This window comes from Pteropus vampyrus, unplaced genomic scaffold, assembly GCF_000151845.1.
Source record: "Pteropus vampyrus isolate Shadow unplaced genomic scaffold, Pvam_2.0 Scaffold341, whole genome shotgun sequence".
In the NCBI taxonomy this organism is placed as follows: domain Eukaryota; kingdom Metazoa; phylum Chordata; class Mammalia; order Chiroptera; family Pteropodidae; genus Pteropus; species Pteropus vampyrus.
In genome coordinates this window covers 830,647-835,893 of record NW_011889122.1, presented here as the reverse complement: position 1 = coordinate 835,893, position 5,247 = coordinate 830,647, and positions in this window count along the sequence as shown.

Genomic DNA, 5,247 nt, shown 5'->3' with positions numbered 1-5,247 from the left:
CCCCAGCGTCTTCCCGCCCCCGGCCCGGACGCTCCGGCGCCGGCCTCGGCCCCTCGCTCTCCACGCCCCGGCCTCCCCTCTCCCCAGACCCCGCTAACGGTTGGTGCCCGAGCTGCCAGGCCCGGCTCGGCCGTCCTCCCATGCCACCCTCTCTCCGGCACCACCAGCCGGGGCCCCTCCGTCAGTCCCTGCCCCCCGCTCGCCCTCCCGGGAGGAGCCCCTCCGGTCTGCTGACCAGAAGGTAACCTGATCCCTTCCACGTCAACCGGGAAATGTACATTTCTCCACCCTCGCTGATCCAGCCTCGCGGCCGGAAGCCAGGCTGGCCTCGCTCAAGGTCAGGCCGACTGCGCTGAGCTGCTGAGGCCCCAGGAAGGGGGAAACTGAGGGAGCTTCAGACCGAGGGTCCCAAGTGACTCCCGAAGCCCTTCCGTGCCTGAGGTTCTCGCGCCGATCCCTTCGCTCTGGCCCCCGCCAGCCCCCCTTGTCGCTGAGCAGAGCCCAGGGAACTTTATAAAATGTAAACCACATTCCACTCCCCCACATAAACCCTGCCTCCATTGTGCCCTCCTGACCTAAGAGGAGTGACCGCAAAACTCACTGTCCAAACCTGCGGGCTGCTGACACGCAAAAGGTACTCACCCATCCACCCAGCAGCAGGCTCGCACCAGGAGAGGCCGGGCTAGGGGGCTCTGGGGTCACCCCCCCTATGAAGAGGGCCCTCCGGGTCTGACTCCTGCCACCAGTCTCTCTCCGGCTATTCAGCCTTCTTGCTGTTCCCTGATTTTAGGGAGAAAGGCCGGGGGAGGGAGGACAGCGGTCCTGGGAAAGTCCACTTGAGGAAATTCCTGCACCCTCTGTCTTAGCCACCGGCAGATGCCTTAGGACTTCAGTGGCCCTGCAGGCCTGGCTGCGAGCGGAGATACCCACGCTTTGTCTGCGCCTGTGCCTGTGTGGGGGGCACCACCGGCCCTCCCTCATCCTGGTGCAGCCTTGGAGCTGGCGGAAGTTTAAATGTCAACAGGATACAACTTGCACGTTGGTGTTTGTGGCCAATCCCAGGATGCGCCTTTCCATAATCAGTGCATAGAGCATCTTTAATACGTAACATGAACCGTACATTGAACACCACAGACGACTTGATTTCTAACTAGAGGAACTTTAGGAGACTTATTCTCTGACTGCCAATTAACAAAAGTAAAAAAGCAGTTTTAAAAATCGGCAACTGCAAATGTCCTCTGGAGAAATGCAAGTCCAAGCCAGGTTTCTACAACTTCCCAAAGATAACTTTTGAGGGAACGAAGTCAACTCTCTGTCAGAAAAAAGTCACAGAACGCACAAGGAGAAACATCACTCTGAGCGAGAGCCGTTGGAAACAACAGGCAACAAAAGCACATCCAGAAAACTTCAGATATTGACAGTATCAGACATATAAAGTAATTATGTTTTACATGTTTAAAGAAATTAAAAAGACGCTTAGGAATATGAGCAAGAGACAAGGGACTATAAAGTATGGTCAAGCAATTTGAAAGAGATTTCCCTCACTCCAAAGAAAAAAAAATCTTCTAGAAATGAAAAACATAACAATTTACTATTTTAACTAACATAAAACGCCCATGATAGGTTAAACAGTAGATTAAACATGGCTGAAAAGAGAAATAAAACCAACATTATTCCGGGATGTGAATAGGTCTGGACCCCACCTTCACCGCAGCCGCCTGTGTGGACAGATGGGGGCCCTCCACGTCGCCGTGAGGCTGTTGACGATCGGGCCCTAACTTAGATCGGTGGTTGGCTAATTCGAGCCTGTCATTATTATCTGAGGTTTCTAAAGCCATTAACAAAAGTCTGCCAACCCCACAGCCCTTGTAATTAACATTGCCTCAGTGCCTCTGTGCCCATGAAGGACCCCCACCCCCAACACATACCATATAAACCCGTGTTTCACCCTCCACCTGTGCCACATCCTGATCCGTGCCTGGTGAGTCTCAACTGTCACAGCTCAAGGCTCATCGCCAGCTCACTCCCAACCAGCAATAAGGTCCTTACAACGGGGTCCAAAGGGTGTGTGACCTTAGAATCCTACCCTAAAGTTCTCTGTCCAGGGCTACTTCTGGTACTAACTCTCTTAATTCGGGTTCCCTCCAAAAGCAGAGTCTGTGACATGGGTTTGTGAGCAAAAAGCTTATTTTGGGGAGTGACGTCAGAGACGAGGAATGGGGGCCCTGGAAAGGAGAAACAGGGGAGGGGGGAGACCCCATGCCAGAGTGCATCCTCGAGTGATCACTGCTGTAGGCGCACTCTGGGGAACAGTGTAGAACACACCCCAGAATTGTCCCAGTGCACAGGAGCGAGGGGCGCACGTACCGGCTGGCGCCCATCCCTCACTGCTCCAGGGGTGCCCTGAACACGCCTCCTCCCTTCCCGGTGTGCGCATGCGCCCACTAGGCTGCGTGAGCTCCAGCGGCAACCCGAGCAGCCGCAGTGGAGAGCCCAGGGAAGAACGCAAGGGGCGTGACGTGTGGCCGAAGCAAGGGGCCGCCAGGCTCTGCCTGGACAACCAGCTGGCTGCTGGAGTCATGAGCAGAACAAAGAGGTGAGCCCAGAGTTTATGAGGTTAGGGCATGAAAGATGGCTGACTCAGCCCTCATAGTTCGAAAATCCCTCATTTGGGGGAAGGTTGGCGTACGAGCATCTTACTAGCGAACGGTATTGAGTATGCTCTTTATTTCCTTTTCTTATCTTATTGCGTTAGCTAGACTTTCCAAAAATAAAAATGTTGAACCGTAGAGGTAATAGCTGGCATCTCTCCATGTCTGGCTAACAGAAAGGCCTTTACTTTGCACCATTGATACGATGTATACCTTTGCTCTGTATTCTTTGTCCTAAGAGGGAGTTTTAGTCTATTTATACCTTAGAGTTTTTACTGGGAACGTCTGCTGGGTTTTTTGGTCTCTGATAGATTCATAATGTTTTTCTCCTTTCGTTTTGTTAATTTCATGATTTCCCGTTGATGGATGTCCTATCGATGACTCACTGTTTCTCACCTCGTCTCCCGTCACTCTTCTCCTTGGTACCTTCTGGAACAATGACCTTCCTACTGTTCCTGTAGCATGCCAGTCTGAGCTCCATCTCAGAACCTTCACGTTTGCTGTTTCCTCTTCCTGGAATGCTGTTCCTTCAGGTATTGTCATCCGCATGACTCACTACCTCATTCCAGTCAGGTCTCTTGCTCAAATGTCACTTACTCAGTGTCTTCCCTTACCATCTGCTATAGGTGGAATCGTACACCCCCCAAAATTCATACGTCGAAGCCCTAGCTCTTAGGACCTCAGAATGTGGCCTTATCTGGAACTAGGGTCATTGCAGATATAATCAGTCGAGGTCCTACTGGAGTAGGGTGGGTCCCCAATCCCATGTGACTAGCGTCATATAAAAGGGGTACTTCAGACACACACGTGCACACAGAAAGAACACCCCATGAAGATGAAGGCAGAGATTAGGGAGGTGTTTCTACCAGCCAAGGGACACTAAAGGTTGTTGGTAAATCACGAGAAGCTGAGGGAGAGGCAGGGGACGGGTTCTCCTTCACAGCCTCCGAAGGCACCAGTGCTGCCAACACATCGATCTCGGACTTCTGGCCTCCAGCCTGCGAGACGATACATTTCTGTTTAAGCCACACAGTCTGTGGGACTTTGTTAACAGCAGCCCCAGGAAACTAATACATCAACCTAAAAGAGGGCTAGGAACTTAACATGTGAATTTTGGGAGTACACAATTCCACAGACCTGTCACTGACTGGCCTGCTGTCTCAGTCAGTTAGAGCTGCTATAACATCACCACAGACCGGGGGCTTAAACAAAAAACATTTCTCTCTCACAGTTCTGGAGGCGGGAAGTCCAAGGTCAGGGTGCTGGCAGAGCCAGTGTCTGGTGAGGGCCCCCTTCCAGGTTCACAGATAGCTGTCCTCACATGATGGGAGCGGGGAGGGAGCTCTCATTTATCGGGGTGCTGATCCCATTCGTGAAGGCTCCACCATTACTTAGGGCCTCATCACCTCCCGAAAGCCCTACCTCCTGATACCCTCGCTTTGGGGGTTAGGTTTCAGTATATGAATGGGGGGGACACAAATTACATGAAATTATTGTTTCCCTCATTACAATGTAACACCCATGAGGGCAGAGACAGCGTACGGCCCACGGCTAAGTCTACAGTGTCGAGACTGCCTCCTTCACAACTACTCTTCAGCCGTGATGCTTGGTTTGAAAATGTGGATCTTTTCTAACGCTACCGAACAAGTAGGGAACAGTTCGAACATAATGTGAGTTCTGCACATGGTCTGACTCTGTGAGAAACGCTGGGTGAACACAGAACACTGCGCCAGCCGGACCCCAATCCCATGTGAGGTGCGTGGGATACACAAACACATGCGCGCGCCCACACCTCCCAGCCACCTCGGGACCGCTGCGCCACGATCTGCGTCCCCCACACCGGGCGTTACGACTTTCCGACCACCTCACAACACCTCACAAGCTGCAGCCCTCCTGATGTTTGCTTCCACAAGCAAACTTCAAGCCTTTTCAGACAAAGTGCCATATTTTTTTGCAGTATTTGTGCAGGTTTTTTTTTTTAAATTAACATGTACAACTGTGCTACCCTTTTTATTAAGTTCCTATCTATTTTCAATGTGTCACTGAAATATTTCGAGTGTCCCACCCCAACCCCACTTTCCTCATAAGTCCCATGGTTTTTACTGTGCATAGCACCCTGAATCTTAGGAATGCGTATGATACAACACAGCAAAACTGATCATATTTTTGGAGCGGTTGAATAAATGCTTGCCTTTTTAAATGAAACCCTAATTTACCCTGTTTTTTTTTTTTTTTTTAGTATACTACTAAGTTTGCTAATTGCTCGTTGAGGCTGTCTGCATCCAAAATGGGGAGGGGGCAGGAAATGACACCCTCATTATTCTTGCCCAAGGCCCAAACACTTCACAAATATGACAAAGGGGACTCGAGAACATGTATACAAAATTATTACCTAGTCACAGATGATGCCTGGGTTGGAGCAGATGGCTTTAGCGGGCCAGACTAGTGACCTTCCTAACCCTAAGTCCCACGTTTGGACTCACCTGCCCAGGGGCAGGCAGCCCTTCCAGCGGGCAGGAAGGAACTGCAGGTAGCAAACTTGACGCCAGGTGGAGGCGGCCCCTTCCCGGGTCTCCTGGCCTGGTCTCACTGTCAC